The sequence below is a fragment of the Halichoerus grypus genome, chromosome 13 (genome assembly GCF_964656455.1).
Source record: "Halichoerus grypus chromosome 13, mHalGry1.hap1.1, whole genome shotgun sequence".
NCBI classification, from domain to species: domain Eukaryota; kingdom Metazoa; phylum Chordata; class Mammalia; order Carnivora; family Phocidae; genus Halichoerus; species Halichoerus grypus.
Genome location: NC_135724.1, coordinates 2,236,588 through 2,248,719, shown reverse-complemented (window position 1 = coordinate 2,248,719; position 12,132 = coordinate 2,236,588). Strand labels below are relative to the sequence as shown.

Genomic DNA, 12,132 nt, shown 5'->3' with positions numbered 1-12,132 from the left:
GAGATGGATGGGGATTGTACAAACACAGTGTCCCCGAACACTCCTCAGAGAGAGAGGGTCTGTGTTACCACACAGGAGCCTGCTGGCGTGCAGTGGGATTTGCGGAGGGCAGGCATCTGTTTTCTTCGAGCCACGTCTCATCTTGGAGCTGACCAGCGTCTGGGGCTGTGGGTTTCACATGCCTTTCCCGGGCTGCAGCTCATTCCCCTGGGCCCCATGTGCTTGCTGCAGCCCAGGCTCCTTCCTGAACCCCTCAGCATGTTGACTCTGATGTAGGAAGCGTAGATCTTCTTCTTTTGGTGAGATGGGAAGACGAGGGGACTAGAGTGGGAGGACAGCCCCTCCCCAGCTGTTGTGAAAACTGACCGCCTCCTCCCCACAGGGTGGGCTTTGCTTGGAGAAGGTTCTGGGCATGCTTCATCATGTTGCTCTTCCCCTCCTGTGGCCAGGGCCAGGAGAGATCTCGACTGTGAAAACTGGTGGGCTTGTCAGCCTCCGGCAATTCATCAAAATGACCGCCTTGTGTTCCTACCAGTGGAAGCTCTTGCAGCTGCTGCTTGGGGCTGGCTCATCCTGGCTGTGATTCTCTGGATAAACCTGTTTCTCTGGATTTCTGGGTACAATTTGTCCTGACCTCCCTTCTCCTGCATTCCAAGAGAAGTCATCAGCTTGTAGTTTGTCCAGTTCGATCTTATGGCAAGGATGCGAGTGATGATTTACAGGTTCCTTACATGTCAGGGTGCCAGAATTGTGTTGTAAGTGGTGTTGAAGGTTTTGTTTTCAGGATACATTAGCTTCTTCAAAGGAGCAGGGAATGTTCTCAATTTTTCCAAGACATAAATCCAACTTTGCTTTTGAAGTCAATCTTTAAAGCTGACTTTATGAGGTTATGACCTTAGGAATAATAACGAAAGCTTTGGTTATTCGTTTTAATAAAAATATTCTGGTTTGATGATATGACCTCTAAAATCACCCCCAAGTAAATTTAATTAATGTTTTCCAGTCTATCCTGGTTCTTACTTTGTTGTTCTAAGTATATTTTTTTTCTGATAAACTTTTAAATTTTAAAATAGTTCGGTCTAAATTTTAAATTGGATTACCAAACAGACTATAGGAAAAACTCCAGGGTAATTTTGATAATTGTGCAGAGGAATGAAGTTTAACTTCCTGGAGGAACATGTTTCTGTTTATTCATTTCAATGCAATTCAATTCAAAAAAATATACTGATTTCTACCCTTGAATCATTAATTAGTTGAGTCATTTTTTCATGTATCCACTATGTGCTCCCACTGGAGACACAAACATAATTAATATCGTTTCCCTGATCTAAAGGCAGGGTAAGTCGTGAGGGAGAGAATGATTTGCATTAGAGTAGTCTAGTCGATGCTATCACTGAAGGATATGCTCATTTGAAGAGAGGTGAAGACAGATTTTGGGATAGGCAGCTTGGTACTGCAGGTCAGGGATGGAGCCCTTGCTGTAATCTGCTTGACGTGACTAATGAAGGGATGAGTGGTGTTCTCACATTTTACAGGATGGGGAAGGAAACACAAACAGAAGTAATTTCTGTGGGAAGACATGAAATAGCATGATAAATCCAGGCACCTGTGAGTGGAGTGGTGAGGTTGTGAGTAGAATTCATAGAAGAAATGATGGGGGATGATGCTGGAGGAGATGGATGGGGATTGTACAAACACAGGACTTCTGTGTCCTGTGAAGTAATTTGAGTCCTGTCTTGTAGGCAACAGGAAATCATGAATGTGTTTTAAGCCTGAATCACCTAACCCAGACGTGGATGTTAGAAATTCTTCCTGTAGTGGTGGGAAGGAGGGATAGTTCGTGTTGGGAAGAGTGCACAACTCTGTGCTAATGCATATAACAAACAGAAGATTTTCAAGTATTATGAGGACTTCTAATAATGTTGACAAATAATTAGACCACTTGGCATTCTTCAATAAATGCTAGAGGAATAGGAGAAAAAGAGATGTTATCAGAACATGGAAGTGGGAAGGGGTTCATTCAGTTGGAAAATAGGGTGTCATGCAGAGACATAGCTCCATGATATAAGCAAATAAAAGGATCATGAATGGGAAAGAAGGGAAGTCCATTCGTATGGTAGAAATCTAACGAATCACTGTGGAAGAGATGATGAACCTAAGATATCATCATTTGGCAAGAGTCAGTAAAGTCTCTTTAGATAAGAAACATCAATGGTTGTCAAAATTATTATGCAAGAATAAGGAGAAAAACATGGTATCTATTTAGTCTCAAAGGACCTTCTTCCAGTAATTTGTTAGTTACCAAGGGCAAAATAGTAACTGTATAACAGAGAGCATCTGATCAAGTGATCACTTAATCAAATTAACATCACCTTCATGTGGACAAGTTGAGACTGAATGCCTTCAGATACAATGCACTGGCAAGACCATGACTTCATGCCTGTGATATCTCCTCCAAGATGCATAACCTGAATCTAACCAGGAGGAAACATCCAATGAACCAAAATGGAAGGATTCTTCGCAATGACTGGCCTGCACTCTGTAAAGAGTCTTGGTCATAAAATGGTTGCAGATTGTAGGAAATGAAAAAGACACAACTCAATGCGAAGAGGACATTAGGTTGGATCTTGTATCAGATAAGGAGCATTATGGGATAACTGTCCCAATGAATAAAGTCTGTGGATTAGACAACAGGCTTATATCAATATTAAATTCCTGATTGTGATAGTCATACTGTGGTTATGAAATAGAAAGCCTTTAGTTTTTTTAGAAATTAATCACTGACATTTGAACAAGTAAAGAGTTGTCATGTCTGCAACTTAGGCTCATCCCTTCCCCCAAATACTTATGAACACACACATACACAGTTCTAGAGTGAGTGTAGGAACATGCTAACATGTGGGAATTCTTTTTTGCAACATTTTTTGTAAGACTGAAAGATGTGTGTGTGTGTGTGTGTGTGTGTGTGTGTGTGTGTGTGTGTGTGTAGCTCTTTGCAAGTGTATCCCCAGTACAGTTTCGTGTGACCATCACCAACACAAGGTTCAGAACGGCTCCAACCCAGGGTCCTCATGCTGCCTTCTACAGCACAGCCCTCCCTCCCTCCCTCCCCCCGACACCTGGCAACCACTAACTGCTTTTCATTTCCATAAAATTATCATGGAGAGGGGGAGGAGCAAGATGGCGGAGGAGTAGGAGACCTAAATTTCGTCTCCTCTCAGGAATTCAGCTGCATAGGGATCAAACCATTCTGAACACCGACGAACTCAACAGGAGATCGAAGAAAAGAAGAGCAACAACTCTCTGAACAGAAAAGCGACCACTTTCTGGAAGGTAGGACGTGCGGAGAAGTGAATCCGAGGTGATATTCGGGAGGATAGACGGCGGGGGAGGGGCCTCCATCGGCCGCTTCTGGCAAGTGATAGAGCCGTGGAGCACAAAACCGGGACTTTTAGAAGTCGGCTCCACTGAGGAACGTCACTCCGGTGGCTAAGCAGGGGGTGGAACCCTCGTGGGACAGTGTGGTCTCAGGACCCTCGGGGTCACAGAAAGACTGGGGGTGCCTGAGTGCAGCGGAGCTCCCAGGTATCGGAGCAGGGAAGCCGGCTGCAGAGACTGAGCGGAGGAGCGGGCTCTCAGCTCGGGGTTGCCATAAACCGTGATCCGCAGCACAGTCGGGCCACTGCTCCTCCAGCAGGGACCCAACAAGCAGCGGGGAGACTCCCCTTCCTCCCCCGGGGAGGAGCGGCACAGGAGATCCGGGGAGACTCCCCTTCCTCCCCCGGGGAGGAGCGGCACAGGAGCACACCACAGGGATCTGCTGGGTTTGGAGACTCCACACCGAGTCGGGTGCCAGAAATAGAAATGCTCGGTCACAGGCCGGGTGAGCACGGAGTGCAGCCAGAGACCGGGGAGACAGGAGTGAGATGGCTTTTCTCTGGGGGCGCACTGAGGAGCAGGGCCCTGAGTTCTCAGCTCCTCCGAGGCAGAGATTGGGAGGCCACCATTTTCACTCTTGGCCTCCAAAGCCATACGGAAAGCTTGCAGGGAACAGAAGCTCCCGAGAGCAAACCCGAGCAGATTACTTAGCCCGGACCGGCAAGGGTGGGGCAATTCCGCCTCCGGCAAAGACATTTGGGAACCACGGCAACAGGCCCCTCCCCCAGAAGATCAGCGAGAACAGCCAGCCAAGACCAAGTTCACCGATCAATGAGAACGGCAGAACTCCAGCTCTAGGGGAATAATGCAGATAGAATCCATGGCTTTTTTACTGTGATTCTGTAGTCTTTCAAAGTTAATTTTTTGAACTTTCTTTTTTTGCTTTTTCTTTTTTTTTTTTGAATTTTTCTTTTCCCCTTTTTCAACCAACATCTTATCAATCCCTTTTTTAAAAATCTTTTTTATTTTTCATTTTTAGAGTCATATTCTATCCCTTCATAGCAGTGAACCTTATTTTTGGTATATATATAAGTTGTTCTCTCTTTAAAATTTTGGAATACAGTTTCTTCTAACAGACCAAAATATACCCTAAATCTCTAGTGTATGGCTTTGTTTTAGTCTCCTGCCTGATAACATTCTCTCCCCCACCCTTTTTTTAAATTCCTCTTCTTTTTTCAACCAACTTCTTATTTTATCAATTCCTTTTATAAAATATTTTATAATTTTCATCTTTACAGTCATATTCCATCCCTTCATCGTATTTATCCTTATTTTTGTACATATATAATTTTTTCTTTCTTTAAAATTTTGGGAGGCTCTTTTTTCTAACAGACCAAAATACGTCCAAAATCTAGTGTGTGGCACTGATCTATGCACCAGCCTGATCGTATTTGATCATATTCTTTTTTTTTATCTTTATCTTTTTCTTTTTTTCTTTCTTTCCCTTTCTTTTCCCCTGGTTTCAGGTCTCTTCTGATTTGTTTAGTGTATATTTTTCTGGGTTTGTTGTTACTCTGTTAGCATTTTGTTTTCTCATTCATTTATTCTCCTCTGGACAAAATGACAAGATGGAAAAAAACACCTCAAAAAAAAAAAGAACAAGAGGCAGTACCCACTGCCAGGGACCTAATCAATACGGACATTAGTAAGATGTTGGAACTAGAGTTCAGAATGACGATTTTAAAGATACTAGCTGGGCTTGAAAAAAGCATGGAAGATATTAGAGAATCCCTTTCTGGAGAAATAAAAGAACTAAAATCTAACCAAGTCGAAATCAAAAGGGCTATTAATGAGGTGCAATAAAAAATGGAGGCTCTAAGTGCTAAGATAAATAAGGCAGAAGAGAGAATTAGTGATATAGAAGACCAAATGATGGAAAATAAAGAAGCTGAGAAAAAGAGAGATAAACAACTACTGGATCACGAGGGCAGAATTCGAGAGATAAGTGATACCATAAGACGAAACAATATTAGAATAATTGGGATCCCAGAAGAAGAAGAAAGAGAGAGAGGGGCAGAAGGTATATTCGAGCAAATTATAGCAGAGAACTTCCTTAATTTGGTGAAAGAAACAGGCATCAAAATCCAGGAGGCACAGAGAACCCCCCTCAAAATCAATAAAAATAGGTCAACACCCCAACATCTAATAGTAAAATTTACAAGCCTCAGAGACAAAGAGCAAATCCTGAAAGCAGCTTGGGACAAGAGATCTGTAACTTACAATGGTAGAAACATTAGATTGGCAGCAGACCTATCCACAGAGACCTGGCAGGCCAGAAAGGACTGGCATGATATATTCAGAGCACTAAATGAGAAAAATATGCAGCCAAGAATACTATATCCAGCCAGGCTGTCATTGAAAATAGAAGGAGAGATAAAAAGCTTCCAGGACAAACAAAAAATAAAAGGAATTTGCGAACATGAAACCAGCCCTACAAGAAATATTGAAAGGGCTCCTCTAAGCAAAGAGAGAGCATAAAAGTAACATAGACCAGAAAGGAACACAGACAATATACAGTAACAGTCACCTGACAGGCAATACAATGGCACTAAATTCACATTTTTCAATAGTTACCCTGAATGTGGGGCGCCTGGGTGGCTCAGTCGTTAAGCGCCTGCCTTCGGCTCAGGTCATGATCCCAGGGTCCTGGGATCGAGCCCCACGTCAGGCTCCCTGCTCAGCGGGAAGCCTGCTTCTCCCTCTCCCACTCCCCCTGCTTGTGTTCCCTCTCTCTGTGTCTCTCTCTGTCACATAAATAAATAAAATCTTAAAAAAAAAAAAAAAAATAGTTACCCTAAATGTAAATGGGCTAAAGGTCCCAATCAAAAGACACAGGGTATCAGATTCGTTAAAAAAAAAAAAAAAAAAAGACCCATTGATATGCGGTCTGCAAGAGACTCATTTTAGACACAAAGACACCTCCAGATTGAAAGTGAGGGGGTGAAAAACCATTTTCCATGATAATGGATACCAAAAGAAAGCTGGGGTGACAATCCTTATATCAGACAAATTAGATTTTAAACCAAAGACTATAATAAGAGATGAGGAAGGACACTATATCCTACTTAAAGGGTCTATCCAGCAAGAAAATCTAACAATTGTAAATATCTATGCCCCTAACATGGGAGCAGCCACTTATATAAGCCAATTAATAACAAAAGCAAAGAAACACTTCGACAACAATACAGTAGGGGACTTTAACACCCCCCTTACTGAAACGGACAGATCATCTAAACAAAAGATCAACAAGGAAATAAAGACTTTAAATGACACACTGGACCAAATGGACTTCACAGATATATTCAGAACATTCCATCCCGAAGCAACAGAATACACATTCTTCTCTAGTGCCCATGGAACATTCTCCAGAATAGATCACATCCGAGGTCACAAATCAGGTCTCAACTGGTACCAAAAGATTGGGATCATTCCCTGCATATTTTCAGACCACAATGCTTTGAAACTAGAACTCAATCACAAGAGGAAAGTTGGAAATAACTCAAATACATGGCAGCTAAAGAGTATCCTACCAAAGAATGAATGGGTCAACAGGAAATTAAAGAAGAATTTAAAAAATTCATGGAAACAAATTAAAATGAAAACACAACTGTTCAAAATCTTTGGGATGCAGCAAAGGCAGTCCTAAGAGGAAAGTATATAGCAATACAAGCCTTTCTCAAGAAACAAGAAAGGTCTCAAACACACAACCTAACCCTACACCTAAAGGAGCTGGAGAAAGAATAGCAAATAAAGCCTAAACCCAGCAGGAGAAGAGAAATAATAAAGATCAGAGCAGAAATCAATGAAATAGAAACCAAAAGAACAGTAGAACAGATCAGTGAATCTAGGAGCTGGTTCTTTGAAAGAATTAAGATTGATAAACCCCTGGCCAGACTTACCAAAAAGAAAAGAGAAAGGAACCAAATAAATAAAATCATGAATGGAAGAGGAGAGATCACAACCAAAACCAAAGAAATACAAACAATTATAAGAACATATTATGAGCAACTATATGCCAGCAAATTAGATAATCTAGAAGAAATGGATGCATTCCTAGAGATGTATAAACTACCAAAACTGAACCAGGAAGAAACAGAAAAGCTGAACAGACCTATAACCACTAAGGAAATTGAAACAGTTATCAAAAATCTCCCAACAAACAAAAACCCAGGGCCAGATGGCTTCCCAGGGCAATTCTACCAAACATTTAAAGAAGAATTAATATCTATTCTTCTGAAACTGTTCCAAAAAATAGAAATGGCAGGAAAACTTCCAAGCTCATTTTATGAGGCCACCATTACCTTGATCCCAAAACCAGGCAAAGACCCCATCAAAAAGGAGAATTACAGACCAATATCCTTGATGAACATGGATGCAAAAATTCTCACCAAAATACTAGCCAATAAGATCAAACAGTACATTAAAAGGATTATTCATCACGACCAAGTGAGATTTATCCCTGGGCTGCAAGGTTGCTTCAACATCCGCAAATCAATCAATGTGATACAATACATTAATAAAAGAAAGAACAAGAACCATATGATCCTCTCAATAGATGCAGAAAAATAATTTGACAAAGTACAGCATCCCTTCTTGATCAAAACTCTTCAGAGTATAGGGACAGAGGGTACATACCTCAATATCATAAAAGCCATCTATGAAAAACCCACAGCGAATATCATTCTCAATGGGGAAAAATTGAGAGCTTTCCCCCTAAGGTCAGGAACACGGCAGGGATGTCCACTATCACCACTGCTATTCAACATAGTATTAGAAGTCCTAGCCACAGCAATCAGACAACAAAAAGAAATAAAAGGCATCTGAATCAGCAAAGAAGTCAAACTCTCACTCTTTGCAGATGATATGATACTTTATGTGGAAAACCCAAAAGACTCCACCCCAAAACTGCTAGAACTCATACAGGAATTCAGTAAAGTGGCAGGATATAAAATCAATGCACAGAAATCAGTGACATTCCTATACACCAACAACAAGACAGAAGAAAGAGAAGTTAAGGAGTTGATCCCATTTACAATTGCACCCAAAACCATAAGATACCTAGAAATAAATCTAACCAATGAGACAAAGAATCTATACTCAGAAACTATAAAATACTCATGAAAGAAATTGAGGAAGACATAAAGAAATCAAAAAACATTCCATGCTCATGGATGGGAAGAACAAATATTGTTAAAATGTCTATGCTACCTAGAGCAATCTACACATTCAATGCAATCCCTAACAAAATACCATCCACTTTTGGGCGCCTGGGTGGCTCAGTTGGTTGAGCGATTGTCTTCGGCTCAGGTCATGATCCTGGAGTCCCGGGATCAAGTCCCGCATCGGGCTCCCTGCTCAGCAGGGAGTCTGCTTGTCCTCCTGACCCTCCCCCCTCTCATGCTCTCTCTCTCTATCTCATTCTCTCTCTCAAATAAATAAATAAAATCTTTAAAAAAAAATACCATCCACTTTTTTCAAATAAATGGAACAAATAATCCTAAAATTTGTATGGAATAGCTAGAGGAATGTTGAAAAAGCAAAGCAAAGCTGGTGGCATCACAATTCCGGACTTCAAGCTCTATTACAAAGCTGTAATCAACAAGACAGAATCGTACCGGCACAAAAACAGACACATAGATCAATGGAACAGAATAGCCCAGAAATGGACCCTCAACTCTATGGTCAACTAATCCTTGACAAAGCAGGAAAGAATGTGCAATGGAAAAAAGACAGTCTCTTCAACAAATGGTGTTGGGAAAATTGGACAGCCACATGCAGAAGAATGAAACTGGATCATTTCCTTACACCACACACAAAAATAGACTCCAAATGGTTGAAAGACCTAAATGTGAGACAGGAGTCCATCAACATCCTAAAGGAGAACACAGGCAGCAACCTCTTCAACCTCAGCTGCAGCAAATTCTTCCTAGAAACATCGCCAAAGGCAAGGGAAGCAAGGACAAAAATGAAGTATTGGGACTTCATCAAGATAAAAAGCTTTTGCACAGCAAAAGAAACAGTCAACAAAACCAAAAGACAACCGACAGAATGGGAGAAGATATTTGCAAATGATATATCAGATAAAGGGCTAGTATCCAAAATCTATAAAGAACTTATCAAACTTGACACCAAAAGAACAAATGATCCAATCAAGAAATGGGCAGAAGACGTGAACAGACATTTTTCCAAAGAAGACATCCAAATGGCCAACAGCTCCACATCGCTCGGCATCAGGGAAATCCAAATCAAAACCTCAATGAGATACCACCTCACGCCAGTCAGAATGGCTAAAATTAACAAATCAGGAAACGACAGATGTTGGTGGGGATGCGGAGAAAGGGGAACCCTCCTACACTGTTGGTGGGAATGCAAGCTGGTGCAGCCACTCTGCAAAACAGTATGGAGATTCCTCAAAAAGTTGAAAATAGAGCTACCATATGATCCAGCAATTGCACTACTGGGTATTTACACCAAAGATACAAATGTAGGGATCCGAAGGGGTACATGCACCCCGATGTTTATAGCAGCAATGTCCACAATAGCCAAACTGTGGAAAGAGCCAAGATGTCCATCGACAGATGAATGGATAAGGAAGATGTGGTATATATATATACAATGGAATATTATGCAGCCATCAAAAGGAATGAAATCTTGCCATTTGCAATGACGTGGATGGAACTGGAGGGTATTATGCTGAGCGAAATAAGTCAATCAGAGAAAGACATGTATCATATGACCTCACTGATAGGAGGAATTCTTAATCTCAGGAAACAGACTGAGGGTTGCTGGAGTGGTGGGGGGTGGGAGGGATGGGGTGGCTGGGTGATAAACATGAGGGAGGGTATGTGCTATTGTGAGTGCTGTGAGTTGTGTAAGACTGTTGAATCACAAACCTGTACCTCTGAAACAAATAATACATTATATGTTTAAAAAAAAGAAGAAGTAAGTAGGAAGGGAAAAATGAAGGGGGGGAAATTGGAGGGGGAGATGAACCATGAGAGACTATGGACTCTGAGAAACAAACTGAAGGTTCTAGAGGGAAGGGGGGTGGGGGGATGGGTTAGCCTGGTGATGGGTATTAAAGAGGGCACATTCTGCATGGAGCACTGGATGTTATACACAATGAATCATGGAACACTACATCAAATACTAATGATGTAATGTATGGTGATTAACATAACAATAAAAAAGAAGAACCAAGAGACATTAAAAAAAATTATCACATCAGAGAGTGCTATATAAAGGGAATGAGACAATGGTTACTTTTGTGATGGGCTTTTGTCACTCAGTTAAGTCTTGAGTTGTTGCTTACACCAATTGTTTGTTACTTGCATGGTATAGATCGATCACAGCTTGTTTCATTATTCACCCCCTGAGGGGTGTTTACGTTGCTTCTAGTTTTAAGCTGTTATGAATAAAACTGCTATAAACACTGGTGTATTACTTTTTGTATGAATGTGTTTTCATTTCTCTGCGATAAATGCCCAAGAATGCAATGGTTGCATTCATTGTCCTATGGTAAGTGCATTTTTAATTTTGAAAGAAGCCACCACACCACTTTCCAGAGGGGCTGCCACACTACATTCCCACAGGCATTGTGCGAGTGGGCAGACTCTCTACCTCCTCAGCACCATCTGATGTGGGGGCTGTTTTTACTGGAGCCATTCTGATAGGTGTGCAGTGGTCCTCACTTATGGTTTAGGTATTTGTGTCTGTTTTGTCCACTGATGAGCTTTCAGCATCACAAACAGTGCAAGCCATGGGGAAGGCTGTCAATAAGCATGTGTTGAATTAATGAATGAACAAAGAAACAAATTACCACCAATCCAACAAGCCAAATTATGAGTAATTTTTTGACAGGAAGTAGGGTTTATTGGCGGGCATGAACAAGGAGGGGGCAGCACCGAGGTTCTCATGCATCCAGAGCCCGCCACTTGTCCCAAGAGCTATGACTGGGGATGTGTTGGCCCCCACAGCCATCTGGGATGAGCTGCTTTACAGCCCCCATGTCTTCAAATTCATCCACATTAAACGCCCCACTTCTTGGAGATGTGGATCTAGGGGGCAAAGGACGGAATGGCATCAGGAAGGCTGGACACTGGGGCAAGGAAAGGCAGGACGAGAGCACAGCTCAGTTTCTGGCTCCCAGGGAACTTGAACTTGGCCTTGCGTAGGGCCTCAGTCACATGCTCCTTGTTCTGCTGCTTGGTACAGATGGACATGATGACTTGGCCAATGTGGACCCTGGCTCCTGTGCCCTGGGGCTTTCCAGAGACACCCCACGTACCTGTCTATACCTGTCGACAGCCCAGACCAGGGATGGCATGAGGTCAGACATGAATGTCTAGTGGAAAGGGCTGTCTCCAAGGTCCCTTAGGGCCACCTATAGAGTCAGCAGGCTGCAGATAGCACCAAGGGGGCCACTGTCTGCCACCACGGCTCACTGGGCCCCCATAGGGAAGGGCTTGACTGCTTGCAAAGTGTGAACATTCTTGAAGTGGGCAGTCTGGCTCTCCTTGCTTCTTCCTCACAAACTGAGGCAAAAACAGTTGGTTAATTTTTATCAGTTTTTCAGGTTGCTCCCTAAATACTTTGAAAATATCAAAAATACCAGTGGTGCTTGGGATATAACAAATCCTACGTGAATTTGAGTAGGTTTTATACTTTAATGACATTGGGTGATGTAATGCTTGC

At 42.1% G+C, this 12,132-nt stretch overlaps 1 pseudogene; it reads right to left on the bottom strand.

Moving 5' to 3' along the window:
• Positions 1-11,793: 11,793 nt before the first annotated feature.
• On the bottom strand, positions 11,794-11,917 carry LOC118543128 (small nucleolar RNA SNORA70; annotated as a pseudogene).
• Between the last annotated feature and the right edge of the window lie 215 nt (positions 11,918-12,132).